This window comes from Piliocolobus tephrosceles, chromosome 2, assembly GCF_002776525.5.
Source record: "Piliocolobus tephrosceles isolate RC106 chromosome 2, ASM277652v3, whole genome shotgun sequence".
Classification (NCBI taxonomy): Eukaryota; Metazoa; Chordata; class Mammalia; order Primates; family Cercopithecidae; genus Piliocolobus; species Piliocolobus tephrosceles.
This window is the reverse complement of record NC_045435.1, coordinates 70,460,609-70,484,688: the sequence shown is the minus strand read 5'-3', so window position 1 is coordinate 70,484,688 and position 24,080 is coordinate 70,460,609. Positions and strand designations below refer to the sequence as shown.

Here is a 24,080-nt window from a genome sequence, read left to right as displayed (position 1 = left end):
AGAGGAACAGAGATTTAAGGATTGGGGAGAGTATAAGAAAATTTGTATTAGCATGATGTGTACCAAAACCTATAGATCCTATAACCAAGTAATTCCACATGTAATATTTGTCTCAAGGAAATATTCAGAGAGATATATAAGACCATATGCACAAAAACTGTTCATCACATCATTGTTTATGAAAGCAGTTCAGAAACAACCTAAATATTCAACAAAAAATCACATATAAAATACATTAGAAAATATCCATAAAATAGATACCTGGATAAAAAAATGTTTTCAGGTCGGGCGCAGAAGCGCACACCTGTAATCCCAACACTTTGGGAGGTCGAGGTGGGCAGATCACCTGAGGTCAGAAGTTCAAGACCAGCCTGGCTAACATGGTGAAACCCCGTTTCTACTAAAAATATAAAAAATTAGCCCAGTGTGGTGGTGCACATCTGTGATTTCAGCTACTTGGGAGGCTGAGCCAGGAGAATCACTTGAACCCAGGAGGCAGAGATTGCAGTGAGCTGAGATTGCACCATTGCATTCCAGCTTGGGCAACAAGAGCAAAATTCTGTCTCAAAAAAACAAAAACAAAAAGTTTTCACGTATATTGTGAACATTATTCCCTATCAAGTATAATGAGGGGAGAAAACAAAACTCAAGGGTATGTGATATGGTTTGGCTGTGTCCCCACTCAAATCACATCTTGAATTGTAGCTTCCCTAATCCTCATATGTCGTGGGAGGGACCCAGTGGGAGGTAACTGAATCATGGGGGTGGGTTTTACCCACGCTGTTCTCATGATAGTGAGTAAGTCTCATGAGATCTGATTGTTTTATAAAGGGCAGTTTCCCTGCACATGCTCTCTTGCCTGTCACCAAGTAAGACATGACTTTGCTTCTCCTTGACCTTCCACCATGATTGTGAGGCCTCCTCAGCCATGTGGAACTCTAAAGTCCATTAAACCTTTTTCCTTTATAAATTACCCAGTCTCAGTTATATCTTTATTAGCAGCATGAGAGCAAACTAATACACTATGAAATGGTTATAACTTATACAATAAGTGCTCATGTGCTTATAGGTGGTGTCTGTCGGCATGTGTATACATGCATACACACATATACACTCATACTACATAATATTATTTAAAAATCAAATGTTGAATGGTGGTTATCTCTGAGCACAGATGTTACAGTTTTATTTATCTATATTTTCTAACTATAGCAAACAAGTATAACTTAAAGCAAAAATCACCTTAGAAGGAATAATGTGCTATATACTTAAGTTGAGAACTGTAATGGGCCAACCTTTCATTCCATTGAGAAATAGGCTCTTATATTTCATATCTCCCTATTTTACATAGTTTTATTACCTAATAAGATATTGTTTCACACCAATTCTGCATAGAAAGTTCATATGTAAATGTCCTATTGTTAGCAAGATTATATGTTGTATTTTTTGACAGTCAAACTGCATAAATGGATGAGGACAAGAAAATATTCTAAATAGCAATTTTTTTTTCATTTGGCACATCAAAGGGATTTTTGATTTAATCTCAAATAAGTGTATCTCAAGATTCCCTTTTTAAAAAATAATAAAGGCATGCTCTTCAGCAAAGACAGAGTTACCTCCAAAAATACATTCTCCCCTTCCTCCAAACTCTCAGTTAAGCATATGGCTGCCCTGATTAAATGCTTTTGTTGCAGCTAGTTACGGCCACATGAGCAAGGTCTGGCTTATGAGATGTGAGCAGAAGCACAGTGTGTCATTTCCAAGCCGTGCCTGTGAAGAGAAGAGACCTGCTCTCCTCTTGTCTCTGTTCCACTAGCCAGAATGCACAGGAGGACAATATCTCTACAATGACAGACCAATATATGAGATAGAATCTCAGTTCCCAACCTTGCAGAATCACAGTAGTGTAGGACTATTACACGGCTAGACCATTACATAAGGTAGAAATGAACTTCTACCATATTGAAGCCACTACAATTTGAGGTATCTGCTAATGCAGCCAAACCTATATGTTGGCTGATACACAGAAACCTTGAACAAAATAACCAGTATTGAAACAGTAAGCTATTTAATTTCTCCAACCTGATCCTATACATCTCTTCTTCAAAAAACATTTCAGAATGGGAATATACCACTGTCATTTCTTAATAATTTAAGAAAATAAAGTCGCTAGTTAATGTCAAAGGCTTCTGTGGAAACTCATAAAATACAAGGTGCACTTAAAATAAAAATAAAATACTGATTAAGAATAGTCTAAGCTGAAACCAAGATTCTCAGACATGAGTAAAATAAGTATGTATGCCATCTCGAAAAAAGATTCCAAAGATCATATGCATATTTTTATCTGCATAGAAAAATTGAAAAAAATATATCCCAAACGGGTTGCCTCTGGAGGATTAGAATTTTAGGTTGAGAACAGAAGGAGGTAACAGGAAAATTTAGTTTTCTACTTTATATTCCTGTGTTTTATTTGAATTTTTGCCATAAACATGTATTACTTTAGTAATATACGAAAACTACAAAAATAAAGCACATATTAGAACTCTGTACAGCAGACTGATACCAAAAAAAAAAAGGCAGGGGCAGGAGAGGGGAATAAAATTTCTATCTAGCTACAAATAAAACTTCTGAATTCTGGGATATCAATTCATAAACCTGTAACTTCCATTGTGCATTAAAAAAAATTATAACATACCATAAAACCTGAATCTATTTCTTTAACTTCCTTACCTTTAACAAATACCACAATTTCTCTTAGAGACAGTAAACAGAAAACTCGTGAAAAACTAAAGAGAGAGAAAAATAAAAATTCTATGTCTGGTTAGGATGTTAATAAGCTCACAATCATAGGACACCACTATTATCTAAGGCACAGTGTTTTCAATTTGGATGGTAAGTTAGTTCATCTTTGAGCTTCGATCAAGGTCCTAAGGCTATCAAGACCCCATGAGGATATGGTAGGTTGCCCATTATCTCACTTACTGGGTGACCTATTATTCACTGAACTTATTTCCACACAAGAGAACAGCACAGATACACTATCCTAAATGATGATGCACATAAAACACACATTAACATCATATTCATTGTTAGCAACTATTAGAACCTATATATGACACTATCAATAACTGACTGTATCATTCAGGTTGCTATTAGTTCAACATGGTATGTTGTGTGTTTCCTAAAGAACCTATCACCAAACTAAGATTTTTTGAGATCAGCAAAACCCAATCTTTCTAAAAGGTGCCCAGTTGATTAGTGAAATTACCTTCTCTCTACAGTGAAAACAATTCCCACTACCCAACCTGATGGTAAGAAAGATGCCACATATGGTATTTGGTTTTCTGTTCTTGTGATAGTTTGCTGAGAATGATGGTTTCCAGCTGCATTCCACCTGCATCCATGTCCCTACAAAGGACACGAACTCATCCTTTTTTATGGCTGCATAATATTCCATGGTGTATAGGTGGGAATTGAACAACGAGATCACTTGGACACAGGAAGGGGAACATCACACACCGGGTCCTATTGTGGGGAGGGGGTAGGGGGGAGTGATAGCATTAGGAGATATACCTAATGTAAATGACGAGTTAATGGGTGCAGCACACCAACATGGCACATGTATACATATGTAACAAACCTGCACGTTGTGCACATGTACCCTAGAACTTAAAGTATAATAAAAAACAAAAAAGAAAAAAAGAAAGACACCACATAATTGTGTGTGAAGGCCCTGAACTTCAAACATTTCTAGAACAGACTGTTCCTAATGGTGACAGGACTTAAAATCTAACAAGCCATATGAAGCATCAGAACCCATCTCAATAACTTTACAAAAGCACAAGAATAATCAAGGAGAAGTTGAGAAAAGAAGACTTTCATCTTCAGAGTCAGAGCCAAGGGAAGCACTGAGCAGGGAATTAGTATATGTCTAGCACTGGCAACCAAAGTATTCAAGAGGTCCATTATAAATCTTTATGTCCAAAAGAATTCCTATGAGGCTACGTTAAGAAGAAAAAAATGTTGGAATACATTGCAAGTTACCACTGGTAGATGTTAAGAAAATAAAATTATACAAGTAGTACATGGGATACAATTTTTAATGAAATTAGAAATGAAAGGAGATTTAGAATTAAAACTAGCAACTGGATTCACAAGTCTTAAATACACAAATATACACAAATACATACACATTAAAACAATCTTTAAGATTTTTTTGAACACTCAAAAATGAAATACTGATGTTAAAGAACTAAAAGCTTTAATTTCTCCTTTCTAAAAAAAAAAAGAAAAAAGCCAGAAGACTGGCCAGGATGCCCAAGACCTTCCAATTCAATGCTCTCAAAAACTACGAACCACAAAATCTGACAGACGGAAAATGGTTATTCCAAGGGGTTTGGGATTCTACAGGTACACCAGAAATTATCTGTGCACTAAAAAATGTGAGTAAAAGTATTTTCTATAATATACAGATGCCATATATGTGTGTATGTTTATGTATATATTTACATATGTATGTATACATATGTAACAAATGTAATATTACATAGATAAAATGTATAATGACCTCTGTAGGCTAGTACTGTTCATTATCAGATTCATAGCAGTTTTCCAAAACCAAGAGGTCCTAAAAGTACAACTAATATTAAGTAAGCATCTGTGAAACTTTTTGAAGCATAGCCTCTAAAAGACTGAAACCACCACACTAATCCAGAGTGATCCTTCAGTTGACCTGGATGATATAATATCCATGGGTCAGAGTGAGATGGCTGAATTAAATAAGCAAAGAAAGTAATCATCTGATATGTAGGAGAGAATGTAGGCAAGGAGATGGGAAAGATCCATCACTTTAAAAAGACGAGAACCCCTTCTGTTTCTGAGTCTTTTTAGAAGCCCATTTGCTGCTGCATATTTTGTATCTGCACAGACTTTTCTCTTCTGGGCTTAGCGACACACTCAACATTTTCAGTCCACTGTCATGAGTCTCTGTTCTCTCCTCTATTCAGCTACATCATGAGTCATAGTAATGACTATTCTTGAATACCACTGGTGACGTTCAAAAAATTCTAAGCTCATGCCAACCAACTTTTGAACATCTGTGAGGCAGGGGAGAAATACTCGCCTAAAAGCTGCCGCCAGAAACAGTAGTCTGCCTTCCAAAGTCAGCACAACACAGGAGTTTAACTTGGGAGGCCTTAACATAACAATAAGTAACACAACAATGAAAGAATCTGTACTAATAAGGAAAATAATAATGTCAGTTACCATCTATCGAATGCTACTATATTGAAAAAATCTACACACATAGTCTGGGGGTCCAGGGGGTTGTCAGGTAAGGCTTCCTGGAGGGGGTGCCACCTGAGCCGACACCAAAAAGATAAGCAGAATGTACTAGTATGTACAGAAATGTACTGGTATGTGTTCACAACAGAGAAGAATGAGGATGCTGCCACATGTATGAAGACAGTCACTGCAGTGTTCCTTACAAAAGCCAAAACACACAAGCAAGCTTTGTGTCTTTCAACAGGTTGTTATCTTAATGTCTACCTCATGCTGTTTACAGAAAAAAATAAAAGTGGGCAACCAGTTCTCAGTTCCAGATGACATTTAAAACTCATCATATGCCTTCCCAACTCACATACAGGCACACACACACGCCAAGGAGGGTCAGAAATATGTTCTTGTGCATCCAACTTCAAGCTTTATATTAAGCTTTATAAAATTCAACAATATTTTTCTCATTTCATGTCTGAACAAGGCCCAGTACAGATCCAAGGACCAAAATTTCCCAAAGGACTTGCAAGAACATTCCAACTTTAACACCACATCCAACGCAAACACTTCTTTAAAAGAACAAGCAGATTCACATAGCCAAAAACTCAGGAGTTGTACAAGTCACAAAATATCAGCCCATCTATTTATAAGAGGTACAAGTTGAGAACCACTATGGTTGAAGGATCTTGCCCAAAGCCAGTTATACAGCTGGAACTGCAACCCAGATTCCAATTTTAGAACTATCCCAATAAGCTACATTGATTGAACTCCCATTGTATTTGTCAATAGCCAGCTGGAACAGCACAAAACATTAACTTGGAAAGAAAAACAAGAATAAAATTTATCGCCTTGTTTGTTTAGACAACAAAACCTATTCTAGCCTGGGCAGTGGTTCACACCTGTAATCCCAGCACTTTGGAAGGCTGAGAGGCAGGAGGATTGCTTGAGGCCAGGAGTTCAAGACCAGCCTGGGCAACATGGCAAAACCCCGTAACTACAAAAAGTAGCCAGGCACGGTGGCATGCGCCTGTAGTTCTAGCTACTTGGGAGGCTGAAGTGGGAGGACAGCTTGAGCTCAGGAGGAGGAGGATGCAGTGTGCCTGGGCGACACAGTGAGCCCCTATCTCAAAAAACCAAAAAAAGAAAAAAAGAAAGAAAGAAACCAACAACAACAAGAAAAAAAAACAAAAAACTATTCTAATGGGTTTGTAATTTGGACAACTACTTGCTCTGTAAAGAATGAGACAGATAACTATAATGATAAGAGGTCATTTATTGAGCACCTATTACAAATCTGGCAATATGCCAGGCCCTACCACCCATCACTGACCAATCATTGAACTAGGACTTAGGTAAGCACAATCAACAAAACCCTTAAAGCACAACTGGAAGAGAAGCCTGGGCTGCTAGCACAATAAGCCCCAACAAACTAAAATATTAGATTAAGGGATAGAAGTATTTTCTGCTTCATAAGTTAATTATACATTACCAGGGTTACTTTTCCCCACTACTTTGCAGGAGTCAACATGATACACAATGTAACCAAGGGTGACAAAAGCAACCATACTCCAAAGTATTCAGCAAAATATTTGACAAGCAACATGCATGACAACAGCCCTAAGGTGTTGGAAGACTGGGATACAAACCCATGTTGCTCCAATTCAAATTCGTGACAAGTAACCAGTTATAATAGGAATTTGCTGGACAATGAGATACACCCCCTCGCATATTGCTCTAAATAGATACTTCATATGGAAAACTCATTATAGATACTCATTATATAGAAAACACAGTCTTTAATTAGAGTCTCTAAAATAGCTATTCCCCATCCTTAATTATCATGTGACATATAACATGAAAACTTCTGATCACAGCCTGATGGGCAGCCAATGGGCAAATTCCCTCAAGGTTCAATGACCCTAACTGTGAATCTATTTTTCTTTAATTATGTTACAGAAAAAGATGTCTCAATCCATAGTCTTCCTAAACTTCAAAAGGTTTGGTTGGTTGGGAAGAACTCATTAACTTAGTTATGATAATCTATATTTCAGAGAGGAAAGAAAAAGAGAAAACTTTTCATAACTTCTTGATGGACATAAAATAATAGCAGAATCAGATTTTATTTAAGTGGCATACCAACATTTGCAGGCATTCTTGTGTTTATTTTTCAGAAATTATCAAAATCTACCAAAGCAAATCTAAAGAACATATATAAAAGAACTTACCTAAAACATTAAATTAATGTCAAGTATAATTATAACAGCAGCTAACATTTATTTATTAGGTCTTAACTGTTCAACTTTACATGTTGTTTTAACACCTCCCAAATCAGCCTAACGTAAGACTTACGTGGGGCACTGAATCACAGAATCCCTGGAAATTCTAATTCTGTAGCTCTGGGATGGGTCCCATTATTTTAAAAAACGCACTACAATCATTCTTATGACCAGGCTAGTTTAGGAAACAGATTCTCATGGGCTTTTCTTTAACAATGCAAGGAAATAGGAAACACTAGTAGACCCATTTGACAACTGAAGAAACTGAGGCTTAGAGAGGTCACAAAGCCACCCAGGGTCAGAGGCAGAAACAAACAGAAATGTGAGCTCAGATTTGTAGCTTTTAGCCTGAAAGTAAAACTGCAATCATTGTTCCTTTCTCCGCGTAACACACCAGAGAAGGACACTAATAACCTCGATTTCAGTGACGATAAAAATTAAGTAACAATCCATTCTTTTCTTATTATCTGTCTCAGAGTATCTAAGAAGACTACACTGGTAAAAGACTACAGTGCAGTTTCTGGCACATAAGTTACTGAAAATAAGATTTCTTTCCTACCTCCCATCCTTCATCCCTTCTTCTCTATTGTTGTCCTCTAATTGGGAGTCGTAAGTCCTCTTTCTACCAAGCAAAGCCAAAGGTTCCCAGACATATACAACCTTAGAAAAAATATGTGAAATAAATGGCAGATACTAGCATCAGATTTACTATTCATTTTTCTTTTTTTTTTTCATTTCATGAAAATTACATTCGAACTTGTTTCTTGCCTAGAGAAAGGTACAAAATAAAATTCACATAGGTCCTTTAAAAATCAAAATACAATTAACAAGTTTTTTCATGCATTCCCAAAATCCAACAATATAGTTTAACAAAAAATAATGACAAGTTACATTCATTGAGCGTATCAAGTATCATATCATTAATTCTCATCAGAAGTCCAGAGGGAATTATCATAAGCCCCATTTACAATTAAGAAAACAGACACAAAGAAGTTAAATATTTTGCCCCAGGTCACACAGTTACCAAGTGACAGAGACAGTATGCAAAATTAGAAGGAGAACTACCATTTATTTGAATCTCACGATATCTTTATTACAATTATCTACCGCTGTGTAACAAATCATTTTAGCAAATCAGTGTAAACTGACAACAATCATTTTATTATCTTTCACAATTTCTGTGAGTCAGGAATTTATACAAAGCACAGCTGAAATGCTTGTCTCTGCTCCCTGATGTCTGGATCTTACACTGGGAAAACTGCAGGCAACTCAATGGCCCAGGGCTAGAATCATCTGAAACCTCAGGTGTGTTTCACCTCCCCTGGAACACTTAGATGTGGCCTCACCATTTGGCTCCTTGAGCTCCCTTGCAGCCTCCTAGCTGACTTCCAAAACCAAGTGTCCCAAAAGAACCAGGCAGAAGCTATATCACCTTTTATGACCCTATCTTGGAAGTTTCACAGCACTGCTCCACCTTAATCACATGGCCACCCCTCCATACAAAGAGAAGGAACGAGACATCACTACCCGCCTCCCTATGGAAAGAATCTCAAAGTCATAAGAACAGCATAATTTCTGCCACAACCCCTAAATAACAATCAATAATATCATCTCGGCCGGGCGCGGTGGCTCACGCCTGTAATCCCAGCTCTCAGGGAGGCAGAGGCGGGAGGATAGCTTGAGCCCAGGAGTTCGAGACCTGCCTGGGTAACACAGCGAGACCCCGTTCTCCACAAAAAGGAAAAAAAAAAAAAGACAATAATATCATCTCTACCTACTAGTGAGAAAATGGAAGTTCAGAGAGGCTATGTGATTGCCCAAGGTCACACAATTAATAAATAATGGCACTAAGATGCCAACGCAGGCCCTTGTGACTCCAAATCCTGTGAAATTTCCATTACATCATACTTACAAAACATTCCATTGAAACTGAGTTGTTCCTTGGTGAAAGCTAGGAAACATCCATCTTAAAAAAATAATAATAATAAAGTGAACCATTCCACCAAAAATATGCTAAAAGGATATCCAAGTATAAATTATCAAATTTGGAAAGGCAGCAAATGGAAATCCTAATCTAAAGCATTCTTAGTTTACCAGTGATGTCAAATGTTAGCATTTTCTTTGTTGTTGCAATTGAGGATTCGTGTAAGAAAAGAGAAATAAAATACCAAGGGTATTCAGTAAGGACAGTCCTTGAAAAGAACAGCAACCACCTAGGACAGTGGTGTAAACCATTCAATTAAGTCTAAATAGGACATACCCAGGCAACACAATGAAACCAATGAGCCACAAACTCCATCTGATGCCAAAACTAAAAGTGGAGTTACCACTCATCACCATCAACAGCTTTTGAAAAGGCCAATCCCAGCTCTGAGTGTCTCTTCTGGCACGGGAAATTTCATAACACATCTTTATTGCAGGCTGAGGACACTTGCCTCATCCAGATTTATAGACTTATGAAAATCTGCAATATGAATGTTTACTGTTGTCATGGAACCTTCACATGAGGTCAAAATAACACACGCCCATCATTGTGGCATTTCCAAACAGGACTGAATGGTCAGAAATGGAGGTGCTAGCTAATGTTATTTATTAAAACAAATCAAAACTTCTCTTTTATTTTAGATACCTGTGATGCTTATGGAGGATTTAGCAATATGTACACGGTTGTGCATAATCTGATAATAAATCCATCAGTCCTTTATTTTGCTATTGGTTAACTAAAATGCCAGCCATAAAGGCAACTGTACCTCTTTAACAAACATGTCTTCTTCTAAGTGGGCAGTGTCAGTACTTGTTCCCCAGATGGGTTCACAGCTAGTACAACAGGCAGAGTGCCTCATTCAAAACTTTAGCACCTCTTTTCCAGCCCCTGTTCTCTTCACTCAATGTCTTAACCATTCTTAGGCATTAAAGAACACAACATGTGAAATATACAGGCAATTTGCTTGTCTGAGTTTGTGTGACACCTTCAGATTTCAGAAATTAAACTGCCACCCTCAGGATCAGAGACCAGAATTCTCGAAAGTACTACAATTCATTCGAGAAGGCAAGGCATGGTAGACACCCCCTTTGTCTTCAAACAATAATCCAATTTTTTCTTTCCAAATCCCTACAAAGAATCTTTATATGATTAATGACCATCTATCTATCCGGCAGCTTTCTTTATCAAAGGGAATAACTTAACCTAAATTCATTACAGTTTCATGTGCCAAGTGCATAAAAATGGCTAAAATCAAAATAAAGTCATTGAGATGGTGAAGTCCCATTCAAACTTATGTCAATTACCCTCCATTTTACCACTGAAAAACAATATCCATCAATACCATCAATACATTTGCTTCTAAACACTTTTTCCTCTGCAGGGACTTTTCAATCATCAAACTATAGTTGGCATTAAGTCCAAAAGAATATTCAACTATAGCAAGTAATATTTCCCTGGAAAGCTATTAATTATTCAGCATTCCTTAGCTGCCTAGAAGCAGATAGATACCCAGATTGCTCTTTGTTGGAAACACTCGCTCAGCGCCCCCACCCCCAGCTTGGAGAGGAATACAGGCTGACCCACTACCACTGCATCTCTGCAAACCTCAAGAAGTGATGCTGCAAGGACCAGCTCAATAGTACCCAACAGCCTGGCTGACATGGGGAAGCCCCCAGCCAGACCAAAATCTCTACCCACTGCAGTATTTTTATCCCTATAGGCAACAGACAAAAGGCCAATGTTCCTACTCACTTTAAATTCAGGTTATACAGGACTAAGACAAGAAAGAAAACTGAAGTCCCAATCAAAACTGAAACCACCAGGGTACTACATATAATAAGTATTTTTATTATTACTACTAACAATAGTAATCACGACATGATTAGTACAACCATGTCCACGTCCAACAGGAAGGTTACCAATAGAAGCCACTTTGGTTGTATGCGGTTTAGGAAGAAGAAAAAAAGACTTGAAATTATCAAAACCTTGGACTCAGCAATTTCACATCTGGGGAGCTTGTCCAAGAAAACTACGAATCATGTGAAGAAAGATTTAGCTATAAGGATGTTCAACGCAGAGTTGTTTAAAACGTGAAAAACTGGCTGGTCACAGTGGTTCACACTTGTAGTCCCAGCTATGCAGGAGGCTGGGGCAGGAAGATGCTGGAGCCTGCAAGTCTGAGGTTACAGTGAGCTATGACTGTGCCACTGCACTCCAGGCAGGGCATCAGAGACCCTGTCTCAAAAAAACAAACAAACAAATTGGAAACAACCTAAATACCCAACAATAATAAGGACAGTATACATCCATACAACGAAATACTAAGTAAAACTTCAAAATGATAGTGTAAAACCAGGTGGGGCTTTTCTTTGACATGGCAACATGTTCATGATTTCACAGGAAATGAATATTCAAGTAACAAAATGTATACTCCTCAATATAAATTTTGATTTTATACACCTACACACAATACACCTAGAATAATACAATTGCCCCTCCATATCCAAGACAACCGGTTCCCAGGATCCCCTTGGATACCGAAATCCACAGATGCTCACATCTCTGATATAAAATAGCACAGTACTTGCATAAAACCTATGCACATCCTCCTGTGTAATTTAAATAATCTATAGATTACTTATAATACCTAATGCAATATAAATGCTATATAAATAGTTGATATACTGTATTTTTTTATTTGTACTATATTGTAGTACTATTTGGGGTTGTTGGGTTTTTTTTTTTAAATAATTTGTAGCTGCAGCTGGTTGTGGAACCCGTGAATACAGAGGACCAATACATCACTAAAGAATAAAACTGGTTATATTTGATGGCTGGAAAAATAGGTGAGTTTTTGGCTTAGCTCTTCCTAATAGTTCTGTAATAAACATGTACCATTCTTTTGCATTAGAAAATTAACAGACTTTAATCCCAACACTTTGAGGGGCTGAGGCAGGAGGACAGCTTAATAAGCCCAGGAGTTCCAGACCAGCTAAGGAAACACAGCAAGAACCTGTCTCCCAGAAAACAAAACACACATGTTCTCACTCATAGGTGGGAACTGAACAATGAGAACACTTGGACACAGGGCGGGGAACATCACACCCAGGGGCCTGTCGTGGGGTCAGGGGAGGAGGGAGGGATAGCATTAGGAGATATACCTAATGTAAATGACGCCTTAATGGGTGCAGCACACCAACATGGCACATGTATACATATGTAACAAACCTGCACGTTGTGCACATGTACCCTAGAACTTCAAGTATAATTAAAAAAAAAAAAAAAAATGAACCTGTCTCCACAAAAATTTTTTTTAAAAAATCAACCAGGCATGGTTGTACCCCTGCATTCCCAGCTACCAGGGAGGCTGAAGTGGGAGGATCACTTAAGCCCAGGAGGTTGAGGCCAAAGTGAGCTATGATCGCACCACTGCACTCCAGCGTGAGCAACAAAGTACAATCCTGTCCGAAAAAAAAAAGAACGAAGAAAGGAAAGGGGGACAAAAAAACTTAGTGGAAAGTATTTAAGCATTTCAACAACATTCTACCACAGGGATCACTGTTAAAGGCATACTGTTTTCAGAAAAGACAGATGTTTTCTCCCTAAAATTAAGTTGCAGTCCAAATCCAAATATTTAATTCGAGATAGACTCATAAACAGCTTTTTCTCTGTGTAGGACACTTAAGAATAAATGCTTGTGATTAGACTGACCACCAGCCAGAGAGCTTGATATACGATTTGTTTTAATGCTTTCTACAAAAATCCCTGCTCAAAAGGATTCTTCTCAATGTATCTATTTCCACCTGTTTCCTGTATGTGTTTCTCCCCAAAATCCTACCTTTCTGTGGCATAACATCAAATTTTTATTCATCCCAAATAATGGTCCACTGAACACTTTAAATAAAAGGTGGCTGGATAGTACTATTGGAGATAAAGTACTATTTTACAAAACCCTAGGAAAAGGCAGTAATATGGAAGAGTTTAATATGGCATCAGAAAAAGTAGGCATTTATTTGTAAAAATTAAATGTACACAGGCTTGTTCATTTGTACGTGTACATGTGTATGTGTAAAAAACATTATACACATACATAAACAGAAACAACAAAACAAAACAAAATAAAAACCCTGAAATTCAAATCGTTGACAGGTACAGAAAATAGGGGTAAGTTCATGTCTCCTTCATTTGTATGTCTCATTTCACAAAAGCTCCTGTTATTTTGAAACACTTAGTATACAAAGTCCTTCAAAGTATACTGACATAGAAAAACAAATGACAGGCTGGGCGCGGTGGCTCATGCCTATAATCCCAGCACTTTGGAAGGCCCAGGTGGGGGGATCACTTGAGGTCAGGAGCTCGAGACCAGCCTGGCCAACATGGTGAAACCTCGTCTCTACTAAAAATACAAAAATTAGCCAGGCATAGTGACAGATGCCTGTAATCCCAGCTACTCGGGAGGCTGAGGCCGGAGAATTGCTTGAACCTGGGGCGGAGGTTGCAGTTAGCTGACATCGCGCCACTGCGCTCCAGCCTGGGCGACAGAGGGAGACTCTGTCTCAAAAAAAAAAGAAAAGAAAGGAAAAAAAAAAACAAATGAAAACAATGGCAACGTAACAGTTAAGAATAATCTATTATATACTTTCAAATAGCTAGAAGGAAAATATTGAACATTCCCAACACACAGAAATGATAAATGTCTGAGAAGATGGATATGCTAATTACCCTGATCTGATCACTATACATTATATGTATCAAAACATCATTACGTACCCCATGAATATGTACAATTATTATTCGTCAATTTAAGTAAATATATTTTTAAATAACTAAAGAAAATTATTTTGAGACTGGGGTCTCACTCTGCAGCCCAGGCTGAAGTGCAGTGGCACAACCTCGGCTCACTGAAGCCTCAACTTCCCAGGCTCGGGTGATCCTCCCACCTCGGCCTCCTGGGCAGCTGGGACTACAGGCACACACCACCACCATGCTCGGCTAATTTTTTGTAGAGATGGGTTTCTCCATGTTGTCCAGGCTGGGCTGGATCTCCTGGGCTCAAGCAACCCTCCTACCTCAGTCTCCCAAAGTGCTACAATTACAGGTGTGAGCCACCATGCCCGGCCTAAAAGTTGTTTTAGGTAATATATTCGAAGTGGATGTCTTTCAAAACAGAAAAAACACTCACAGTGTAAAAAGTACAATGTGAGGATTCAGCTCCAGGAAAACAGTCATCAGAGGAAGGAAGTTCGTAACTACTCAGGTCCATTTTCTCTCTACCATTCTTACTAATAACATGTCCCATTATGATCATTCCGCTGAAGAAATCAGACTTATCAAGAAATGAAAACAGATCACAGGAAGGCAGGGGAGGAATGTCAACTTCAGAAAAAACTGAGATCATTTCAGAGGTGCTGACAGATAATGGAAATGTCACCATGGCAAAACACTACCATCCTTTTGTGACATAACTGGGATAAAAATCCCTACAGACAACAATACCAAAGGGAATAAAATTAAGAGAGCTGGAAACAGAAAGAACAATTATGATCTGTTCTCATGTTTTATGCTGGAAAAATGAATTCACGGCAAGGGCCTTGGTGTCAGTGTTAATTCTCCATACATGTGGAGCCCCAAAGAGCTATCTAATACAGTTTCATGTATACTTCTGCTAACTTGCTTACACCCTAAATGGGACTTTCAAAGGGGGAGAAAGTTAAAATGGGATTAAGAAACACAAATTAAAATAAACCCTTCCTGATGCACTAATTTTTCAGATCCCATAAAAGTCTTGGTCAAGTCCAAAGTGAGAGTGCTAAAATGGCATTGCACCCATAGAAATACAGATCTTGCTTCCAAAGATGAAGGGAAAGGAACATTTTCCACATATCTTGCAGTTAATCACTTGCATACTAAGATCAAAGGGAGTAATCAAAGTTCCAAAAGAATTTCAGATTAGCTTTTACATTATCATGTGTCCCATGATTACAATTACCTGGACCCCCCAAAAATGAGCTTTCGACACTACTGGGATTTGTCTTGGGGACAAGTGATAGGCAGTATACACCCATCGTCATGCTTTGGAAGTTATTGCAGCGACACAGGCAATATCGTGTCTTTCATATGTCAGGCATCCTTGGACTCATTAACTCTTAAAAATCCCATCCATCACCCAGGACATAAAAGGTAAAAGTCACAACATTACTAACCAACCTTCAAGATAACTTCTCACTCACTACAATGAACATGATGTGTAAGAGGCAGACAGAAAACACAGTGTGACAATTGGGAAGAGGTGATAAAGGTGTGAGTGAAAATTAAGAGAGTCATCTATTATTTGTCTAGTGTTAGACTTGAAAAAGGGCTTAGTATATGATAGGCACTCAATAAATGTTCACTTAATCATATACTAGTACAGAATTACTTAGCCATATCTGTCTGTCCAATACCATGCATATAAATACTCACCGTTTGACTAGGTTTTGATGAACTTGAAATTGGCGTGAAGAGGGAGTTAGTAAGAGGCCCCACAAAGAAACACAAAAAGGCAACTGTAGTGAACACCACCGGGTTACCAGATGAATACCCTGTCTCCCCAGTTTTCTAGCCATTTTCTTACCCCTATAGGTTACAAAAGACATACTTTCAGCCATCATTTTTGCACAGAACTCCATTACACTGGCCACAGGTGCAGACATCTGACCTATTATGAACCAATGAGAAACCTTCTCCCTGGAATTTACAATCAGGACTAAGAGATTCCAGCTTCAGTCTGGATGAACCCTTGAGAGGAATGCTAGGAGCGTGGGCAGCCAGGCTCTGGGAAGCAGATCAGTCTATTTTGAGAGAACAGAAGAATGAAGCAAGGGTGCATTCGGCAGGAAATGATAAATACCTACAGAAAAACCTGATAAGGTTCAAAGTCCTTAGTCCCGGGGTGTTTCCAAAATAGGCCTACACTGGATAACGCTTACGTTGGGTATGCTTCAGATACCCTTACAGTAAACATCCTCTTTTTATTTTCGCTCAAGAGCATTTATACTACTTGCAAGGCAGAGCCCAACATAAAGACTACTCGTCTCTAACCAAAACAACCAAGAGACAAGGAAAAAATAAAAGATGACACCACACAAAAGGAAGGGCAAAATAGCCCAGGGTGGTCCTTGAAATGAGGAGGAATCCACCATGCAGGCCCAGACCGGAGACTGGGAGCTCAGAGCAAGTGTATGGATGACATTTCTGTTCAGCCTCGGTAGAAGGGTGAGAGTCACGTGGTGACGGAATTGGCTGGCGATATCAGCGTTGTTTTTACAATGTTTTAGTATCTGTGAATGCCACATTCTTTTCCTTTCTTGTACAGTCTTGTTTGAAACTCTGGCAAAACGCTGCACAGGGGAAGCAATTGGAAGTTGGCTGAGATGAAGTTATGTGATTTCAATTAAAAACATTCTCTCACTTGCGGCTTGCTACCGCTGTGGAAAATAAAGAACTGCAACGGCAAGGTTTTTTCCCTATTGAAAATATTTCTGTTAAGCTTCAGAACGGTGAAAATCATTTATCTACATACACAAATAACTTCTGTTTAACTTATATCGGGGCTCTGGTCCAATCCCCAGATTCTGCGAAAAAGGCAAATTTTGTACAGATTAATTCTACTGTCCTCATTTCCTCAGCACCCTCCACAATTTTGCATGTATACATCCCAGAGTGCCTAAAAACTCACAAATGCCTGCTATCCCACAGGGTTCCAATAATTAGCACTTTTACTAGTACATCCTTATTGTGCTGCAGAAAATACTTACCAGGTTTTAAAATTCATTCTTATTATTTTTTTTAATACATCATTTTCACTACACAAAAAGAACTACCAAGACTGGTCTTCTCAAAAGGATAACATACTTCTTAATGTAGCCCCATGATATTTATTAAACACTAAAGAATGCAAAAATAACACATCTTTGTGAGAGTTCTCTGATATGGATTAATGATCATTTCTAAATATAGCAATAGTACGGAATCAATGTCTGGATTTGCTTCTGTTTACTGAACAATAATCTTATGGGTTGGTATTTTCCTGCTTTACAAACAGGAGGGAGACAAACAAGCAAAGCTGTAGGAGAGAGAAAACTCTCACATCGCAATTGTGTCTTCCCAGAGAATCAGATTCCTGAACACTGCGCCCGCCTCCAAGGTATCTGACAAGGAGAGAAGCCACAGACTGCTCCCAGTCTGAATGCAAGCCCAACCTCAAATAGTAGAATAAAAACAGACTCAGCCAAGATGGCTCCTTAACAATAAAATTCCCAGCAATTCAGGAAGACAGCAGCCCCTAGACACTGACTTGAGAACTTGAGAAGGCAGCCACAGCCCAGCCCCTTGCATATGCAAAAGTAAGCTCCTACATTCATTCCTGCAGAAAGCACCCCTGGCCCTCCTAAGAATCACAGCAGAAGGGCTGAGTTTTAGCTGTGAAAAGACAGAGCTTGAGCTCTCTTACCTGTACCAGCCTGTGGCTCCCTCCCACTTATTCCAATTTGGGACAGGCATCCAAGGCTCTTCCTGCAACTCTGAACGGGGTGGATCCTGCCAAGTCTCTGCTCTCACCTGAATGCAGGAAACTGAGCATGCTCCCCATCACGGAGCAGCACCAGGGCAGGACACACGCCATTACCTCCAGCTTGGGAATCAGACCAGATGAGCAGCATCACCCTGCCAACATTACCATTAACCTCAGGAAATCAGAGAGAAAACAAAAATTGCCTTAAGGAGCTTTAACAAAATCGGAAATTAAGGATCAAAAGGAAGAGAATGAAAGGGGTCATAGGTGTCACTAAATGTCCAGAATGAGGCCACCAAGGTCAATCCAGTAAAAATCAACAGGGGTTCTCAGATCAAAGTCTTTTTTGCGGGGAGTGGTGGGGACAAGTATCACTCTGTCCACACAAGCTAGAGTGCAGAGGCACAATCTCAGCTCACTGAAGCCTCAACCTCACAGGCTAAAGCAATCCTCCCACCTCAGCCTCCCAAGCAGCTGGGACTAGGACTACTGGCGCACACCAACACTCCCAGCCAATGTTTATATTTTGTAGAGACAGGGTCTCTATGTTGCCCAGGCTGGTTTTGAACTCCTGGGATCAAATGATCCTCCCACCTTGGCCTCCCAAAGTAGTGGGATTACAGGCATAAGCCACCACAGCTTTAAGTCTTAATATAATACAGGAGTGGCAAGTGGAAGCTTGGACTAGGAGTCCTGGGTATGTATCCCGTCTGCCGTTTCCTACTCAGGTGTGACTGTGGGCAAGTAACTTCCCTCCAGAGTTCAGTTCCCTCATTTACAAAACCGGGATAACAGCAGTGCCTACTTCCTAGGGCAGCATGAGAATGAAATTGCTGGCATACAGAGAGCACACTCCTGAAATGTTCTTATCAAATGTAATGCAACACACACATACGCACATACCCACATGCCTGCACATACACACACCTTCTCCAGAGATCAGTTTCCCTAAGACAGAGGGAAAAGAAGGTACTTTCTGAATGGTTTTGTTTTTATCCTTGCCAGTCAGCTTGATTTACTCAAACTTCCTAAGTGCTTCTTATTTTCAATTTGCCTAAAATCAGGCACAGAAAATAATTCTAGGCCAGATGCAGTGGCTCACACCTGTAATCCCAGCACTTTGAGAGGCCAAGGTGGGAGGCTCACCTGAGGTATGGAGGTCGAAATCAGCCTGGCCAACATGGTGAAAAAAAAAAAAAAAAAAAAAAGCAAAAATTAGCCAGGTGTGGTGGTGCACACCTGTAATCTCAGCTTCTCGGGAGGCTGAGGCAGGAGAATCGCTTGAACCCAGGAGGTGGAGGCCTGGTGGAGGTTGCAGTGAGCCGATACCGCCCCACTGCATTCCAGCCTGGGTGACAGAGCAAGACTTCTTCTTAAAAAAAAAAAAAAAAAAGAAAGGAAGGAAGAAAATAATTCTAAATTCTTCAAAACCATGTAAATCTAGCAAATTAGAAAGGAGCACAGACTACTTAATCTTTGAGGAAGCTGTCAAGATTGTGCCATAACTTTTTGATTCAGTTCTTACCTTTCCAACTAATTCCAGGCAGTAAAGAGACACCACTACCCTGATGGCTGATACTTCATAAAATATGCAGCAAGAAGAGCCAATGAGGGCAAGAATGGCCTGGACTGACCAACCCTACTTCAGTTTCTGTTTTGCCTGCTTGACTCTCAGATTTAGAAGGGTGATAAAATCACCCAGTCTCAGGCCCCTTCTCACCTACCACATCTCCAAAGAGACATCCACCTTCTGACATATCAAACTGGGTGACAGGAAGCTCGGTTCCTGCTAAAACCCCTCCAGTGAATGGCCACTGCCCTTAGAACAAAATCCAAACCCCTGACCATGGCCTTCAGGGCCCTGTGGCCCGGCCTCTGCTGCCCTTCCTAACCCAGCTGCCACTGCTCTCCCCAAGACCTACCCTCATCCAACACTCCAAGCTCTGCCCACTTCTAGAATGTTGCTTCCACCATCCCTCAGCCCAGAATGCCCTTTCTCTATCATTCCTATCTCTGGCTTTCTCATTCTCCAGGTCTTAGACCACCGTGGCTAAGACAGATCACCTACCCACCATTCAGTTCACAAGTATCACTGACAAAATAGTGAAGAGTTTAATTGTTTACAGCCTGCCTCCCTTCCCTCACTAGACTGGAAGCTCCAGGAGGACAGGGCCATATGCTGGTCACCATGTGGATGCAGCACCTGCCACATGGGGAGGGTGACCAGGCACATAAGATGGTGACTGCCTCTCGAGACTGCCTATCTCCTCTTTGGGCAGCATTTGGAGACAAAGCTTAAGCAGGTAACGGGACAAGAAAAGGCCTTATCCTGGAACTTTCTCTGCAATGGAAATCACTACATATTCAACAAAAATAGGTACTCCATATAGGGGATCTTAACCAGAACCCCACATTAAAATACACAGGGGAGCTTAAAAATTACACTAAAAATAATAACACTAACACCAATGCCTATGCTATATCCCCAAGATTCTGATTTAATTGATATTAAATCTGGTTTATGTGATTTAAATGATATATTCAGCTAGGGTTGAAAACTACTGTTTTAGAGCACTGCTTCTCAAACTAGTTGTGAGAAAGGACCAGTGGTTTCTTATTTCCCAGAGTATCAAAAGACAATAAAAATTAATGACCAGAAAAAACATATGCACACACTACAAAATACAAGACCCAACTTTTAATTATTAAACTCAACAGACAGACAATTGTCCTGTGCAATTACATTTCTTTTTCTTAGCCTGGGCAACATAGTGAGACCTCATCTCTATGAAATATTTTTTTTTCTAATTAGCTGGGCATGGTGGTGTACACCTCTAGTCCCAGCTACTTGGGAAGCTGAAGTAGGAGGATCACTTCAGCCCAGGAGGTCAAGGCTGCAGGGAGCTATGATCATGCCACTGCACTCCACCCTGGGTGACAGAGTGAGACCTTGCCTAAAAATAAAAATAAATAAATAAATAAATAATTCTTTTCCTTCTTCTTTTTTTAGAGACAGGGTCTCATCCTGTTGCCCAGGTCAGTCTTGAACTCCTGGGCTCAAATGATCCTCCCACCTCAGCCTCCCAAGCAGCTAGGATTACACACTCAGCCAATTACTATTACATTTCTAAATTCTAAGTCTCAATTTCTATATTTACACCATTGTGCACAGGTTAACAAAAACAGACTTTGCACCTCAGCTCAGGTCTACAGGGCAAATTTAGAGTAGCACTACTCAGAAGTTACAGAAAAAGGACAAAATGTAGTCTAACAACTTAGTTGAGGACTGCACACTACTCAAATTATACTACACGGCAGGAATGCACCACACAGATCAGAACAGACTTGTCATCTGACAGATTTTTGTGGTGCTTTCCGGATATAAGAAAGAGTTCTCCGAGTGTTTTTAAAATATGGAAATAATAGAGTTTCTGGGATGGTTTATGCACAATTAAGACATTCTCTTATTAAAAACATAACCTTGCTTTTGTTCACTTGGTTTCTTTAACATCACTATATTTGAGCATGTGTTTTGCATTAGCTAATAATTCAGAAGTGTGTCATTCTTCTCCCTGAAAATATACTGTTACCATGCAGGCACATCTTGAAAATGGTAGCATCTAATAACAAAAAGAATATATTACTCGAAATAGCACTAAACTAGGAAAGGGAGACTGATGGTCTGAAGTGAATTCAAGGATGGGAGACATCAATGTGGGCTGGAATAGCATGTAAAGGCTCCATGAAGAAGGAAGCACCAGGGCTGGGTGCTTAAAGAGAGGTTTAGGATGAAGTAGGCAGATGAGAGCAGGGAAGGAATTTCAGCCCAGTTTGAAGGGCAGCACGTCCACTGGTCAATTTAACACAGGGCTGAACCATAGCAAGGGCAAGATGCAACGGGTGGACTTCTTTTCCCGGGGGAATCACCCTCCCTTTCTTCCAGGCCCATTCCTGCCCTCCACAAAAGTCAATGTTTTCATTAAACTCTCAAGGGAAATGCCAAAGACAAAGAAAAGTTTCAATAATCAAAAACAAAATCTATAGCCATCTTAGCTGGGCATGGTGGCTCATGCTTGGAATCCCAGCACTTTGGGAGGCTGAGGCAGGCAGATTACTTGAGGTCAGGAGTTAGAGACCAGCCTGACCAACATGGTGGAACCTCATCTCTACTAAAAATACAAAAATTAAGTGGGCGTGGTGGTGGGCGCCTATAATCCCAGCTACTAGGGAGGCTGAGATAAGAGAATTGCTTGAACCCACGAGGCAGAGGTTGCAGTGAGCCAAGATCACACCATTGCACTACAGCCTGGGCAACAGAGCAAGACTGTGTATTTATAAAAAAAGAAAAGAAAAAGAAAAAAAAATCTACAGCCATCCTAGTAAGTTTCAGCCAAAAAAGAACTTGACAATGTACTTCTGGACTTGAACAGTGGCGGAGAAATGAGATTTCCCTTTTGTCTCTAGCATTGATCCACAAATTCAGTGAGAAAAATCTTGCCTCTTGTTTACAAAAAAAAAAAAAAAACACTCCACTTGGTGAAGACTAAGGATTTGTAAAAAGAAATGGCTTGATGACAAAATTAACATGAATTCAACTCTACTGCCTAAGGATAGCCCTCAATTAGATTTTTCAAATTGCTAAAAATATTACCGCTTAACTCCCTTTGATTTCAAAAAATAGCAGGATGTATAATATTATTGAAAATAAACATGTTATTAATATATATGTTATTCCCATGGATCCTTCAGATAACCCTAGTGGGTGGATGAGATTATCCTTTTCACAGGCTGAGACCTGGTAAGGCTGAGTTATTTGCTCAAAGTTCTACAGCTTGTCAGTGACAAAACCAAGACTTAAACCCAGGTCTCTGTTGCCAAATCCTTTGAAGGTCACCACATGCAAAGTACTTATCCCTCCATACCCGCCTTCCCTGGAACTTATAACAACTCAGTCAGTCAAACTTTGGCTATGGAAATATAAGTAACTTTGGAAGTAAAATGGGCACATTAAAAGCAAATGCACAGATTGATTAAAAATCTAGGAATCCACTGCCCTCCGGAAATGACAAACCAGAAGACTTTACCTTTTTCAGGTTGAAGTCTTCAGTGGATCCAGTGTTATGGGATGCCCAGTCCTGAATTCTCATTCAGAATTGCCATTGCTCCCTCTAGGTAACTTCACTCTAACTTCCTGTGAGCCTGAGGCTATTCCTTCTCCACCTCAATTACCTTCTCAAGCATCGGATGGTCTTTTCAGGCTTGTTCCTGCCTTAGAGTCTTGGTGCTTGTCATTGGCTTTTTAGGAAACATTCTTGTCCCAGTATCCATTTGCCTGACTTGGCCCCATATTTGTGTCTCAACTCAAAATATCCCCTCTGCCAAGGAGCTAGCTAGGAATACCCTGTCACGTGTTAACCCAGCTCCAACACTCTCTGTCAAATCCCTCTGTTTTACTTTCTCTCTAGTGCTTATGATTATCTGAAATTCTTATGATTCATGGGGCATGCAAACACCACACGAGCACAACTCAAAAAGAGAGAATCAAAGTTAACACAAGAAATACACCAAATGCCACTCATAAACAAACATGCCCTGAAGGAAAAGTTCTTATACATGAATTCAAAATAACAGAAGACATCAAATATTGAATATTTTGCTAGCTCACATACACCACACAATAAGAAACACTCAAAAGTATTATACGCAGAAAATGTCTACAAAACAACAAAACACCAATGTCTTTTTCCTGGTGTTGAACACTCTTCTTTCTGCCAATACTGACCACGATAATCCTTAATATTTCCTTTTTTTTAATTTTTTTTTGAGACAGAGTCTTACTCTGTCGCCCAGGCTGGAGTGCAGCGGTGTGATCTCAGCTCACTGCAACCTCTGCCTCCCAGGTTCAAGCTCTGCTGGGATTACAGGCACCCGCTATCACGCGTGGCTAATTTTTTGTATTTTTAGTAGAGATGGGGTTTCACCATCTTGACCAGGC

At 39.6% G+C, this 24,080-nt stretch overlaps 1 protein-coding gene and 1 long non-coding RNA gene across 10 annotated transcripts in view; one reads left to right on the top strand and one right to left on the bottom strand.

Annotated features, from left to right (window-relative positions):
* The window catches only part of MAGI1 (membrane associated guanylate kinase, WW and PDZ domain containing 1), a 685,858-nt gene that overhangs the window by 530,724 nt on the left and 131,054 nt on the right, over window positions 1–24,080 (bottom strand). The gene's annotated exons all lie outside the window — the stretch shown is intronic.
* Window positions 8,754–24,080, top strand: part of LOC111533674 — a 32,161-nt gene continuing 16,834 nt past the window's right edge. Inside the window, exon 1 of the long non-coding RNA XR_002728939.1 lies at window positions 8,754–8,855. This is a non-coding gene — a long non-coding RNA (uncharacterized LOC111533674). The remainder of the gene's footprint in view (window positions 8,856–24,080) is intronic.